The sequence below is a fragment of the Esox lucius genome, chromosome 12 (assembly GCF_011004845.1).
Source record: "Esox lucius isolate fEsoLuc1 chromosome 12, fEsoLuc1.pri, whole genome shotgun sequence".
NCBI classification, from domain to species: Eukaryota; Metazoa; Chordata; class Actinopteri; order Esociformes; family Esocidae; genus Esox; species Esox lucius.
The window spans coordinates 3,323,856-3,339,898 of NC_047580.1; the positions used below are offsets into that span (position 1 = coordinate 3,323,856).

At 43.4% G+C, this 16,043-nt stretch overlaps 1 protein-coding gene across 2 annotated transcripts in view; it reads left to right on the forward strand.

Annotated features, from left to right (window-relative positions):
- The window catches only part of cacna2d3a (calcium channel, voltage-dependent, alpha 2/delta subunit 3a), a 691,437-nt gene that overhangs the window by 635,038 nt on the left and 40,356 nt on the right, over positions 1-16,043 (forward strand). The window lies entirely within an intron of this gene.

Below are 16,043 nucleotides of genomic sequence, written 5' to 3' on the forward strand. Positions count from 1 at the left end.
AAGAAACAGATTGAACATAATGATGAAATCATATTTAATGATGAAGCTCACAAGCTGATGACCAACCCTCCATCCTCTCTTCTCTTTCATCCCTTCTCCATCCATCTTTCATCCCTTCATCTTGTAACAGGGTTCACAGCTTTTCCCGGGCTGATCGTCATGCTGCTCATAATAATATAAGCTCTTTATATAACAAGATTATAATTAGTAAATGTATTTCAGCAGATGCTCCAGGACAACAGCCAGACGGCTGTCGGCTCTGTGGGGTTATCAAAAACATGCATGCTCTGTGCACACACATTTACATACACAATCTTGCAATCTGTGTCGACACGTTCTCAGTGTCTGAATGTTATTCTCTGTTTCAAATATGTTTTAACTGAAGAAACAAAGGTAAATGTGTAGTGAAATAACACTTTTACGTATGATATCAAGGGTCTAGGAACATTTGATATGCTAGGAAATATGTTTCATGTAGCCAACTACATTTGTCACTTGGATCAGAGCTCTTATTGGAATTAATAATCATAACATTTCCATTAGTTAATTTAGTTGCCTGAAAACATATTTAGTGAAATACTGTAATGAGAATGAATGTAAATGAATGATTATCATGCTCTTATTGCACAACATCTAATAAATGAATAGCACAACCTCTAATAAATGAATACAGGCCTAGCTATGATCCATTTGATAAGGACGATGATCGTGGTGATTATTATGTTGAGGAAGATGATGGTGTTGATAATGAGGTGAACGGAAGATAACAGACTCTCTTAAAGAGGACCAAATGAACCCGAAAAAAACCAACCTCCCTAGAACCTTAGTCAGTAAGGCCCCATTGCCCTGTGGGTAAATGGAAATGAAAGAGATACAGAATCCACTTTTTTAGAACACTGCACAATAACTTTTATAGCAATACGGTGGTGCTGTTAAAGATTATTGATTAATCACTTTACACAGTTACACACACTTTACCTTCTATGGCCTAACTCTACACGCACAAACACGCTGACTCATACACACTCAAAACTAATAAAATCTTCAAACCTTGAACACACAAACACACAACAGAACTTTTTAGGATATAAATAACTGGCATGACATTTAATTTGGCTATATACAGGTGCATAATTTTTTTCCGTCATTCAAATAGAAAAGTGACACCTTCATATATTGTAGATTCATTACACAAAAAGTGAAACATTTCAATCTTACAGCTCATGGAAATCAAGAATCCAATGTCTATAAATATTAGAATAAAAAATGTATAATACAGAAATGTCGACATGAGAGGAGCTCTAATCAGCCAATTAACTCAAAACACCTGCAAAGGTTTCCTAAGTATGTTAATTTATGCACGTGGTCGGGCTCCTTTTGCACTAATTACTGCATCAATGCGGCGTGGCATGGAGGCATTCAGCCTGTGGCACGGCTGAGGTGTTATGGAAGCCCAGGTTGCTTTGATAGCGGCCTTCAGCTCATCTGTGTTGTTTGGTCTTGGTTTATTTCATTTTCCTCTTGACAATCAGGTCAGGTGAGTTGGCTGGCTAATCAAGCACAGTACTACCATGGGCAGCAAACCAGCTACCAATCGTTTTGGCACTGTGGGAAGGTGCCAAGTCCTGCTGGAAAAGGAAATCAGCATCTCCTTAAAGCTTGTAAGTAGATAGAATGAAGTGCTCTAAAATCTCCTGGCAGGTGGCTGCATTGTCTCTGGAATTTATAAAATACAGTGAACCAACACCAGGAGATGAGATGGCACCCCAAATCATCACTGAACAAGATGCTGTTTTCAAGCTCTCCAAAATCATGGACTTCTTAGATTCTGTGCCTCTCCACTCTTCCTCCAGACTCTGGGACCTTGATTTCCAAAGGAAATGCTAAATTTACTTTCATCTGAAAAGAGGACTTTGGACCACTGAGCAACGGTCCAGTTCTTTTTCTCCTTTGCCCAGGTAAGACACTTCTGACGTTGTGTCTGGTTCAGGAGTGGCTTGACACTAGGAATGCGACACTTGTAGCCCACTTCCTGGACACGTCTGTGCTTGATGGCTCTTGATGCACTGACTCCAGCCTCAGTCCACTCCTTGTGAAGTGCCCCCAAGTTCTTGAATCGGCTTTGCTTGACAATCCTCTCAAGGCTGTGATCATCCCTTTTGCTTGTGCACCTTTTCCTGCCACACTTTGCCCATCTGGTCAACTTTCCATGAATATGCTTTGATACAGCACTCTGCGAACAGCCAGCCCTTTCAGCAATGACCTTCTGTGTCTTGCCCTCCTTGTGGAGGGTGTCAATGAATGTCTTCTGGACAACTGTCAAGTCAGCAGTCTTCCCCATGATTGTGGTTGTGTGTATTGAAGGCTCAGGGAGTTAATTAGCTGATTAGAGCGCTTCACACGTTGACATTTCCATATTGTAAATTTTTTATTCTAATATTTTGAGTGTATTTCCATGAGCGGTAAGCTGTAATCATCAAGATTGAAACAAAGAAGGCTTGAAATGTTAAATTTTGTAATGAATCTAGAATATATGAAAGTGTCACTTTTTTTAATTTGAAAATGAAACATTTCAAAAATTTTGTAACGCACCTGTAAAGATGAGAGACCAGTATCTTGGTATGTGTTAACTGGCAGGACCCCTGGGTTGGAGCCACAATCAGTGGTTAAGATGGTAGCCATCTTTGAGCTGAATATCATGTGTTTGCTATTGGCCTCTTACTGTCGTTCTGTGTTTTTCTGATCTGTTTCTCATGCGCTGGGTTTGCAGCAAAGATATGCTCTGAGGCAAACCACTCACCACTGTCCTCAAATTACTGCTGCTCTTTGACAGAACATTGTGTGTTCATGTGGATTTGTATGTTTTGTCTGTGTGTGTATACATTCATGTATTTTTGTTTGTGTGACCTGCAGAGCTTATCTATGCCCCTTTACAGTGAATAACACACATGCTCTAATGCATGCATGCACGCACATGTTTCAACCAACGCCCACACACACTCTCAGATTTTATTCCATCCAAACCGTCATAGGCTGTTTTAAACCACAGGCTCCCAGCATCAGTTGGCATATGTTAGATATTAGAATAGTTTTTGTTTGGCTTTTAATTGTTTGATATGTACAATTCTAAGCCACCCAAATTCCCTTTCTATAACTAACAACAAGATCTCACACTCTCACGTTAGTATTTGATGTTTTGTCAAAGCCAGTGTCTGTGAGAAAAAGTGTTTATGAATGAAGTGTAAGCAAACATCTATAATGTGAGAGGTTTAGGATGGTCCCTGCACAAGGTTAAATGTTATGGCTAAGGCTATATACTATTGGTTATTTATTACCATTAAGGTTAGGATGAAGTAAACATTATTTCTACATTAACTCACAAGCTTTGATTTTAAAAAATGTCGGTATAACATCGTCACATCCACAAACTGGCAATATAGAGATTTTAGAAGTAATATAAGAACATGTTTGTAATATATTTGCAGTAATGGTAGAATTATATCGTTTTACAACATTTACTCATCAGAAATTATGGGTGCATACAAATGTGCACCCTGAAATACAGACTTATATTTATAAACCGAAGGAACATCGACTTCTCTTGGTAAAGTGGAATAACAACAAATATCTAGGATTGGTCTAAGTTCATAAATCGCTCAAATTCATTGTTGGACTGTGAATGTATGCAACTTTCTCATTCAGGAAGAGCAGGGTCAAACTAGTGCAAGAGCATCCTAAGTGGGTTGTTCTGAACAACAGTGTGTGCATCCAATTAGCGACAATAGTCTTGTATTCATATTTAGTCTTGCACTCATGTTTGGGGAAGGGGTATTGTATTTCTATTAGGGGGTGTCATTGTATTTGTGGTTATGTTTTGCAGTTTTGGGGGAGTATTTGTATTGGGAGTGTGTCATCTTTTTTGTGGCCATGTTTTACGGTGTTGGGGGAGTCGTTGTATTGGGGGTGTGTCATCTTTTTTGTGGCCATGTTTTACGGTGTTGGGGGAGTCGTTGTATTGGGGGTGAGTCATCTTTTTTGTGGCCATGTTTTACGGTGTTGGGGGAGTCGTTGTATTGGGGGTGTGTACTTGTAATAGAAGTTGTGTTTTGCACATTCCCGGGTAACCGTACCACACTCATCCCTGGCTTTTCCACCCTCCTTCCAACCCAGTCACTGAAAGAGCTTGTCTCTGCTTGTTACAAGATAATCTGCACCTGTTCATCTAGGCTGGGGCTTTACCATGCTAACATAGAAACCACTGGAATAGGCTACACAGTGTGTATGTGTGTGATTGTGACCTGCAGGGATTATCTATGCCCCTTTACAGTGAATAACACACATACAATACATGCACTCACATGGTTTAACCCACGCCCACACACAAAATCTTGGATTTTATACCGTCATAATCATCATAGGCTGTTTAAAACCAAAAGCTCACTGCAACAGATTGGTCTATGCTGGGAATTCATCTGGTTTTAATATTTGGCCCTCTTTAATGGCTGGTGTGTACATGTTTGTGCAATCATACACTCCCACCACACATACATACATACATACATACATACATACATAACATAGCAAAATTCCTAAACCTTTCAAATTCATTTTTCTATTTTAATAACTGACAAGATCACATGTGTTTGATGTTTGTTGAAAGACAGCATCTAGAACTGAAGCAAATTAGAAAAACTTGTATTTACACATTTTTATTGATTTGCACATTGCTTTTTGCTAAACAAACTATGGCTGTGGGAATTTATTCATTGCTTATTTTGCCCAGGTTATCAAGCTAACTATTGAGATCTGGCATTCTACTGTAAAACACAAAGCCAACTACTTTTAGATATGGATAAATAGTATTGTTAAAACAGCAGTTCATTTGAGGCTTGATTATTGAAAACCATGCTTTTGGGAATTCACTAATGAATTAACAATTATATGTTTGATTAATAAACAAATATGGATGCCTTTACTTTGCTGTTATTCAAGTTACATTTAGTACAATAGATGGGTCTTTCATAGAATGACCACATTTTGAGGAAGGCTCAGAAAGCATGAATTCCAAGCTATTTACTGGTACATGTGTGTTCATTGTTTTTGTTTTTGCCAACTGTTGCAGGATATACTGCATAGTAATAACCTAGTCTTTTTAGATATGGCTAGTTTAAACAAATTCATTTGAGCACGCTCATTTTTAAATTGCTCATTTAACCCTCTCACATATTGAATTCCTGTAGGAATTAACTATTCCATGGCTACTCATTTAGTGGAATGTTCTTGTTCTTAGCATAAAGCAAGGTTTCCTATTTATTCTGGTAAAAGTGTGTTAATGTTTGGGTTTTTGACTTGTGATGTACAAAACATCAGTGCTCACTAGTATTTTTCTGGTGGGGCTTAGAGTACAGAAAATGGTTAAAGAGCATTTGTTTTTTATTTAACCTTTATTTTAGCAGGGGAGGTTATGCTGAGACCAAAGGTCTCTTTTGAGGATCAGCCCTGCATCAACATCATTATTGAACAAAAGAAAGTATGGGGAGAAACCCCCAAAAATAAAAACATGAGCACAATTAATGAGATACAAACATGTTTTTCTTGGAAATATTCATAATTCTTTTGAATTGCACTAGAGGCACCAATTCAATCAATTTATCTTGGAATACGTTCCTGAGGTGCAGGTATCAGTTCAGTGGAGATTGTAGGTATCCCTAGAGTTAGAGCTAGTATCTCCCATCCCTGAGACTGTGTTTGATAGTTTATACTTCTGTATGTCAGCAAAGAAGTAATGTATGGTGGTAATTTATGCTTTAAAAACAAAAATAATTAAATGCATAGATCTACATGATTTCAGAGAGGGCCAGCCTACTTTCTGATACAGAGAAAAATGATGGGTGCTGAAACAATCTCCTGTAATAAAGTGTAATGCATTATGATAAACTGTATTAAGAGGTTTTAAAAATGAGGTAGAAGCATACATATAAATAATATCACCATAATCAATAACCATCATGAAAGACAACTGAACAATTTGCTTTCTGCTAGATAAGGCATGACCTATTTATATATAGAAAGCCAATTTCCTTTGGGGTGCCATTTGTAAAATGCTCTATGTTCTCTAATCCGGCTCAGTTTTTGCACATTTAGCATTGCCAAATGTAAAAAAATGCACTACAATTTTCAACTGTCACTTTTTCAAACATATAAATGTTAAATGAAAATGCTAAATGTAAATTTTACATCTAAATGTAAATGTTAAATATAAATGCAAATTATAAATGTAAATATTAAATTTAAATGTTACATTTAAATCTAGCACTTAAAAATTGAATATTACAGCAATTACGCTAATTGGCCACGCCCCCAGTGTGTAACGCCTGTTTTTCGCATGGAGAAAGGCCCTCTTAGCCACATCAGGCAGTTGATGAATTGTGCCACAGCAGACCTTCTGTCGGTTTGGACCAGATGAGATAACCTTCAATGCCCTTGGGCATGGATGAGCCTTGGGCCCCCAAAACCCTTTTGCCAGTTTGTGGTTTTCCCTCCTTGGACCTCTGTCGGTACTCACCACTGCTGACTGGGAGCACCCCACAAGCCTTGCCGTTTCAGAGATGCTCTGACCCAGCCATCTGGTCATAACAATTTGGCCCTTGTCAGAGTAGCTCAGGTCTTTACTTGGGTGGACTGCTTTTAGCTCTCATGTCCCTGATTTTTGGAATGCCCTCCAGGGGGGTATTCCATCAACACAGCTAATGAAATCTGTGCTTATTTGAAAATGTCCAGTTTGAATGAATGCCAACTTTATCTTAAGGCTCAAGCCGTTCCATTAACACGATGTAGCCGTGTCTTGTCAATGTTAACTCGAACCAGGCTTGAACAAGCTTGCATTGTGCATGCTCATGGAGTACATAGAGTAATCAGCCTAGAACAAGTGATTGTCGAAAAGAAGAAACCATGTTGCAAAAAGGAGCGAAAACTAGAGCAGTGTTCTTCTCAACAGTGGAACAAACCCTGCTCATTGAACTTCATGAAGAATTGAAAGGAGTCATCACCAAAAAGGGCAATAATGCCGCAATTAACAAGGTGAGGGAGATGGCTTTGCAAAAATTTGCCTTTTGACCTACGTAGTAACCCTTGGCCTAGATTCATTCTTGGTGGTTACATATCAACAGGTGCCAACTCAATAGCCAAAAAATAACGTGGCATCAGCTTCAATATTAGATATCAGGCAACTTCCATTGCAGATCATCTGACAGCGTAGAGGGTGACCAATGATGGTCACACTTTGCTTGGCAGAGCATTCATTTAAAATTGCTCAGCATGACTATGAAGAGTTGATGCTGTGTTGTCTTTCAAAATGTAAATTCCAGTTGGAAATTATCTCAACATTGCTCACATTCCAAAATAATATTTTTAACTTTGGGTCTGATGTACAGTTACTACTTTGTGTAATGCTGACATTGAAATTGACATTTCTGTGAACAACTGCCAGGGTAATGGGATTTAAAGAATTTTGGCAAAGAATTGTTGACATGAAAACTAATCTGATCTATTTTCACAGATGTGCACATTTCATCCAAATCCAATTATTACTATGTTTAGGCTGTGGAAAGATTTCCAATTGACATAGTCTACCTCCACAGGTCCAGATGGGGCCTGGATACGCACATGGGTACATGGGTAGTCTATTGCATCTGTAACATTGGGGAAGCCTGAAAAAGAGGATCACAAACACTGTACAAGAAGTAAACTATGCTGGGCCTACTGAACCTGTACCTCTGCCACAGATACTTATCAGGGAAGCCCATTGGTGAATCTGAGCACCTTGATTAACAGGGTTATTAAGGAATGGACATGCCATAGTTGGTTGCAACTGGCTGGTCTTTAGATGCACTGCTGAGTGCATAGTCTAGGTCTATGTCATTTAACCTATTAGCTTTCGTCGACAGAGAAAGTTGTAAGACATGATTAACTTGATTATTAATATGTTCTTTGGAACAAAATTGCTTGGTCAACTTATGTTTCCAAACTCACATTACAAAAGTGATGCGAGGGCGAAAGGACACAGAATTCTGTTTCTGCCTATTGGAAATTCTTTGAAACAAAACTAAATTAAGCTTGACATTAAACCTGTGAAGGGAGCAGGCTAGTTCAGAGGTATAAGTTACAGTAATGGAACGGAACTCTCACTTAAATTAGCAAGACTTATCGAAAAAAGTCTGGATTTTCCTTTATCTGCCTTGATGGAATAACCCCCAAGCCACCTTGAAACTGGACTCACTAGTTTACGCAGTTCAAATCTGTGATAGTTGTATGTGTTTTGATTAATTGTGTGTAATTTAGTGCTGAGTGTGTTTTGTTTGTATATCTTGTTCACAGGGCTCCCTTGGGAATGAAACCCTCGTCTTGGTGGGAATCCCCTTTATAAAAGTTTATTAAAAAAAAAACATTTCGTTGTTGGTGAAAAATAAACAACTAGCACCTTTAGCTGTTGGTGTTTCTCTTTTGTAAACAGTATAGCTAGTATAGGTCAAACGAAATTCAATCAATCACATTTATTTTTAAAGCCCTTTTTAAAACAGCAGTTGTCACAAAGTGCTTTTACTGAAACAAATCCCAAGGAGCAAACAACAGTAGTGTTGAATTTCAGTGGCTAGGAAAAACTCACTAAGAAGGCAGACATATTGGAAGAAACCTAGAGAGGACCCAGGCTCAGAGGGGTGACCAGTCCTCTTCTGGCTGTGCCAGGTGAGATATTAAGAGTCCAATTGGAATAATTTATGAATGCATGTGGGCTAAATCAAGAGTTTATTTATGGTCAGAATGACCAGATGGACAAGGACAGGGACAGCAAAGGGCCCCCCAAACCAGGTACTCCGCAGGTGTGAACCAGGACCTCATGTCCTCCTAAAGTTTAAAACGGGAGGAGACTGGGAAAATTCAGAAAATGCATTCCTCATATCAACAATGATTTATAGTGGAGAAGGAGAACTTCATGGGGAAGGAGAACTGACCCAATCCCCCAGCACAATAGTATAGCAGCGTAAGACCTTGGGACTGAGACAATGACATGTAACCGATGAGAAAGTTATTAGGAATACAGTAACTTTGGTTTTATTTTTTAATCTGGGGAAGTACACAGAATATAAATGTTGTTGTTTCTGGTGGCAGTTATACAGGTGCTGTTCATATAATTAGAATATCATCAAAAAGTTGATTTATTTCAGTAATTTCATTCAAAAAGTGAAACTTGTATAATGTATACATTCATTCCACACAGACTGATATTTCAAGTGTTTATTTCTTTTAATATTGATGATTATAACTGACAACTAATGAAAACCCCAAATTCAGTATCTCAGAAAATTTGAATATTGTGAAAAGGTTCAATATTGAATACACCTGGTGCCACACTCTAATCAGCTTATTAACTCAAAACACCTGCAAAGGCCTTTAAATGGTCTCTCAGTCTAGTTCTGTAGGCAACACAATCATGGGGAAGACTGCTGACTTGACAGCTGTCAAAAATACCACCATTGACACCTTTGGAGGAGGGCAAGACACAAAAGGTAATTGCTAAAGAGGCTGGCTGTTCACAGAGCTCTGTGTTCAAGCACATTAATAGAGAGGCGAAGGGAAGGAAAAGATGTGGTAGAAAAAACTGGACAAGCAATAGGGATAACCGCACCCTGGAGAGGATTGTGAAACAAAACCCATTCAAAAATGTGGGGGAGATTCACAAAGAGTGGACTGCAGCTGGAGTCAGTGCTTCCAGAACCACCACGTACAGACGTATGCAAGACATGGGTTTCAGCTGTCGCATTCCTTGTGTCAAGCCACTCTTGAACAAGACACAGTGTCAGAAGCGTCTCGCCTGGGCTAAAGACAAAAAGGACTGGACTGCTGCTAAGTGGTCCTTCTTCTGATGAAAGTACATTTTGCATTTCCTTTGGAAATCAAGGTCCCAGAGTCTGGAGGAAGAGAGGAGAGGCACAGAATCCACGTTGCTTGAAGTCCAGTTAAAGGTTTCCACAGTCAGTGATGGTTTGGGGTGCCATGTCATCTGCTGGTGTTGGTCCACTGTGTTTTCTGAGGTCCAAGGTCAACGCAGCCGTCTACCAGGAAGTTTTAGAGCACTTCATGCTTCCTGCTGCTGACCAACTTTATGGAGATGCAGATTTCATTTTCCAACAGGACTTGGCACCTGCACACAGTGCCAAAGCTACCAGTACCTGGTTTAAGGACCATGGTATTCCTGTTCTTAATTGGCCAGCAAACTCTCCTGACCTTAACCCTATAGAAAATCTATGGGGTATTGTGAAGAGGAAGATGCAATACGCCAGACCCAACAATGCAGAAGAGCTGAAGGCCACTATCAGAGCAACCTGGGCTCTCATAACACCTGAGCAGTGCCACAGACTGATCGACTCCATGCCACGCTGCATTGCTGCAGTAATTCAAGCAAAAGGAGCCCCAACTAAGTATTGAGTGCTGTACATGCTCATACTTTTCATGTTCATACTTTCCAGTTGGCCAACATTTCTAAAAATATTCACATTTTCGGAGATGCTGAATTTTGGATTTTCATTAGTTGTCAGTTATCATCATCACAATTAAAAGAAATAAACATTTGAAATATATCAGTCTGTGTGTTATGAATGAATATAATATATACGTTTCACTTTTTGAATGGAATTACTGACATAAATCAACTTTTTGATTATATTCTAATTATATGACCAGCACCTGTAGGTTATTTTAAGTGGTAACTACAAGTTCTAGCTGATCCCTTTCTTTGATTTGGAAAATATACTGTGAATTGTGCGATTACAGATGGTACTGAAAAACTAAAATATTTGACCTTGTAGACCTTGCAGACCTTGCAGACCTTGCTAAGTAGTCTTTTTAATAAAATGAGATACTCTGGTATCTTTATACAGTCAATATCAGTGTTTTTCAAACCTGCTCCTGGACGCCCCCCTGTCCTGCATGTTTTAGGTCTCTCCCTGCCCTAACATACCTGATGTAGCTCATGAAGGACTTGATGATGAGCTGATCATTTGAATCAGGCGTGACAGAGCAGGGAGAGATCTAAAACATGCAGGGCAGGGGGGCGCCCAGGAGCAGGGTTGAGAAATACTGATCTATACCATAAGAGTGCGAACTCTGAGATTTTTTATATTGCTCTTTTTACATCAGCAATTATCACAGAGTGCTTCTACAAAATACCCTGCCTAACGAACAGTTTTAGGTGCGATTTATCAAACATTCGTACGAGCGGGGTACGCACATTTCTAGGAGATGTTCCTTGATAAATCTCACCTGTGCTTAGTTTATAAGCGCCAAGTATTTGCATACGGCCGTAGCTGCACACAGGGGGGAAATTGCTGCAACTGGAGGGGGAATGAGTGAGACAAGCGTTTCTCCCATACAATTAAAAATTGCAGCAATTGTCAGAGAAAAATCGCTATCTTGAATTGTGTCGGGGGGTACAGTGACCTAGGGATCTTTTCCACTGCATGGAACCAGTTCGACTCGGCTCTACACGGCTGCCTCGGTTGGTTTTCCACTGCAGATAGTACCCTGTACCCGCCCATTGTGACATCACTGGAAAACTGCCATAGCACCTCCTCCAACGCGACACACAGGAACATTAATGGAGATATCGTACATCTGATACCGGCGGAAAGCCAGCTTTTACTGGCTAACGTAAATCCTGCAGTGAACAGAAAAATCTATTGAATTAACTCCATCAATTTTCTTTTAAATTGACAAGCTTTGAACGTAAAGTGGCAAATCAAAAGTAAATGTATGCCAGATAGCCTATAAAAAAACCCAGGAGGAAAAAGATGAAGTCCTTTTGTAAGCTACAAAAACAGGGCGTATGTGTGTGTCTCTCACAGGGATAACGAGTTTATTTCAACGCCAGTACACAGGTCCTAACCAAGAGGAGTTTTGTGGAAATACGATGGCTCAAATTACGAGTCTGGTCCTATGCACTGGCCCTGAAATTAACCCATTTCAATGCAAGGACTCCTGGGACATACCAGCAAAGACGCACTATCGAGGAGCCAGTGTGCACCGCCTGCGCCGTCCTCCCTTTACAGGTGAGGGTGGACAGGCTGGCGTACTTTGCTGAGGAGGTCCCTCTCGCCGACGTCCTCTCTCTCCTCTCTGAGGAGGACTCCTTTCAGGAGTCAGAGGCTGAGGGGACCGGCCCGGTTTTGGCTCCGCCCACCTCTGGAACTGTTCTCCCCCATTCGGCTGAGTGGGTGCAGAGTTGTTCCAACTCTTCCGAGGAGAAGGTTGTTGTCCCCCCCGAAGGACAGGAATGTCGACGCCCCCCGGCAGTGAAGGAGGACTTCTTTGCTGCCATCTCCGCTACAGCCCCGGCGCCTGCGCATTTGGATGCCTGTGCCCGTGCCGGAGGAAGGGGAGGACCTTTTTGAGACCACCTACTGGACGTGGGCCTGCCGCCCGCTGCTGACCAAGGAGGTCCCTTTGCTATGTAAGTACGCGGAGGAGGCCTTCACCACTGCGGAGGGTCGGTTGGAGACGTTGAGCAGGAGCATCCTGCCCCTGGAAACTACACTGGTGTCTTCCCAGGCCTGAGCACATAGAGCGACAAGCGTCCGGTTCTGCCCTCCGTGAAGGACAGTGTCTCTGCCAGCCTGGCAGAGAAACACTACGCCCTGTCAGTGCAGTCCCTCACGGCCTGCAACTACGTGGGCCTCCTAGCAGTAGCTATGGCCAGGATGACTGAGGGTCGCACCTCGTTGTCCCCGGCTGAGGTGAGCGAGTTGGCTCGGGCTTCGGCGGCCGTTCTGAAGCTCACTCAGGCTAACTCCCTCTCGGCCGGTCGGGTGATGGCCACGTCAGTTGTGCAGGTCAGGCACCTGTGGCTGGTACTGACCTCCCTGAAGGAGCCGGAGAAGGTGCCTTTCCTTAACACTCCGCTGGAGGAAGACGCGCTTCAGCGCTGCAGTCACAGAGGCCCTGGTGCACCAGAAGAGGGACAGGGAGGAGCGTCTCCGTCTGGGTCCCGTTCTGCCAGTCCCTTCTTCCTCTGCGGCGTCCGCTGCCCCCCCCTGAGGCTTCGGGAGGCCTGGAAGTCGGCTGCGTCGCCGTACTCAACATTGCCGTGCCAGGTCGACAGGCTTGTCGGAGCCAGATATGGCGCGGCTGGTAGGTTGTCTCCTCCTCCTTCTTCCCACCGACAGAACGAGGGGGGCCGGAAGGTCCCACCGTTCAAGAAACGTCTTACCTGACTCTTTGGGGGGGAGTGTTCCTTGGACGCTTCCCCACCCTGTGTGCGTTTGGTGGGGAACTCCTCTGTTAGGGTGAATACAGATGTGTGTGCACCTTATTTACCAGAGCATTCATTGCAGACGGCTGTTGCAGGCCCGGGTACGGTTAGTGAGCGGTCTCCCTGGCCTCAGTCTCTGGCTGGGGGCGGCGGTCTCCGACTCCATAAGTCTGTGGCTTCCCATCCTGCCGCCACTAAGTTGGTTGGCGGGGGTGGGGGCCCGGGCAGGTTTCTGTTGGGCGAAGTGGAGTTATCTGCTCGCCCCACTGAGGTGTCAGGCCGGCTATGCTCGGCTGCACCACCTGCTGGAGCCTCTATCTCCATGGTTACGGCTGTAATAGATGGGGAGATGAACAGCTCGGCCCAGGTGACGCATGCATCCTCCTCTCCCTTTCGGGTTTGCCCCGCCTTAGGCGAGTTGGCTGTTTGAGGACGGCCTCCTCGCGGTGGTCAGGGCCAAGAAAGCATACAGTCAGTGGCTGTCCACAGATCCCCAGCTGCGCTTGCCCGCTCTCTCTGTTTTACTCAGAGTGGCGTTGGTTAGACAAGACACTGAGGAAGGGGTACGTGCTGCAGTTCCCCTTCCCGCCTTCCCCATTCTCAGGAGTGGTAGAGACTGTAATGGTTTCTCCTTTGAAGGTTGCTGCCCTACAGGAGGAGATTGCAGACCTTCTAGAGAAGAAGGCGGTGTCCCTTGTCCCGTTGGGGCAGAGGGAGAAGGGGCTGTACTCCCCTTACTTCCTGGTGCCCAAGAAGACGGGGGGCATGAGGCCGAATCTGGACCTGCGCATTTTGAACAAATGTGTGTCGAGACCATTTCGCATGCTCACGGCGAAACGTCTCCTGGAGTGCGTGCTCCCCAGGGATTTTTGCGCCAGCATCGACTTGAAGGACGCTTACTTCCATGTTCCTATACTGCCGCCCCACAGGAAGTTCCTGCGGTGTGCCTTTCAGAGCCGGGCGTACGAGTACACGCGGATTCCCTTTGGATACGAGTTGGCCCTCCCGCACTTTCACCAAGTGCGTGGAGGCGGCGTTGGGACCGCTGAGATGTCAGGGGGTCAGGGTTCTGGCCTACTTAGATGACCTATGCTAAGGGCTATCAGGTCCCTGTACGACTGAAGCAGGAGCTTGGTCCGCATTGCCTTTTGTCACCGGTTCTGTTCTGAATTTTTATGGAGAGAATTTCTAGGCGCAGCCAGGGGCCGGAGAGTGTCAGGTTTGGGGACCACACGATTTCGTCTCTGTGTGGATGTGGATGATGTGGTCGTGTTGGCCCCTTCAAACCAGGACCTTCAGCATGCACTGGGACGGTTTGCAGCCGAGTGTGAAGCGGTGGGGATGAGAATCAGTACCTCCAAATCCGAGGCCATGGTCCTCAGTCGGAAAAGGGTGGCTTGCCCACTTCAGGTTGGTGGAGAGTGCCTGCCTCAAGTGGAGGAGTTTAAGTATCTAGGGGTCTTGTTCACGAGTGAGGGAAGGATGGAACGGGAGATTGACAGACGGATCGGTGCAGCTTCTGCAGTAATCCGGTCAATGTATCAATCTGTCGTGGTGAAGAAAGAGCTGAGTCGCAAGGCAAAAGCTCTCGATTTACCGGTCAATCTACGTTCCTACTCTCACCTATGGTCATGAGCTTTGGGTCATGACCGAAAGGACAAGATCCCGGATACAGCCGGCCGAAATTTGATTTCTCCGCAGGGTGGCTGGGTGATCCCTTAGAGATAGGGTGAGAAGCTTGGTCTCCCGGGAGGAGCTCAGAGTAGAGCCGCTGCTCCTCCACATCGAGAGGGGTCAGCTGAGGTGGCTTGGGCATCTGTTTCGGATGCCTCTTGAACGCCTTCCCGGGAAGGTGTTCCGGTCCCGTCCCACCGGGAGGAGACCCTGGGGAAGACCTAGGACACGCTGGAGGGACTATGTCTCCCGGCTGGCCTGGGAACGCCTCGGTGTCCCCCCTGAAGAGCTGGAGGAAGAGTCTGGGGAGAGGGAAGTCTGGGCATCTTTGCTTAGACTGCTGCCCCTGCAGCAGTCTTTTATATATATATATATATATATATATATATATATATATATATATATAAAATAAATACAAAATAAATAAAATAAAGAGTACTGTAGATTAGCAGCAATATTGGTTGTGCTGGAGATGTCATTCATATTCACAGCACGTCCCCTGTACCGCCGTGACGTTTTCTCCCACCTGCATGGTCAGCTGCCCCTTTCTGGTACCTGGGGACCTGGTTCTGGAAAGCCTCATCAGTGGCATCCCGGTTGGAAGGATTCTTCCTTATGGCTCCTGTAATACAGTAATCAGATATTGTACTTCAATGGTCTGACATGATTTTGAGAATTACATGACATTCAAGACAAATGAAATGTTTTATGAAGACAACTTGCTAACGCAACTATCGTCTTGTTTTTACCTGATTGTATAGCCAGCTGTGCCCTCAGCTTGACATTCTCTTCAGTCAGACGTTTATCAGAAGCTAAAAAGCACAATGAAATGTCAATAGCTTAAAAGTGAAATAAACAAAACTGCCATATACTTGTAATTTCAGAAAGGCTGTACGGTATTGCATTTTAGTAAAGGGCACACGTTCAGACAAATTAATTTTCATGAAGACAAGATGCTAGCTTAACTATAGTCTTGTTTTTGCCTGATTGAAGAGCCAGCTGAGCCCTCAGCTCAACCTCTTCTCTCAGCCGCTTGATCTTCTCCAAATGTTCTGACAGTCAGTTA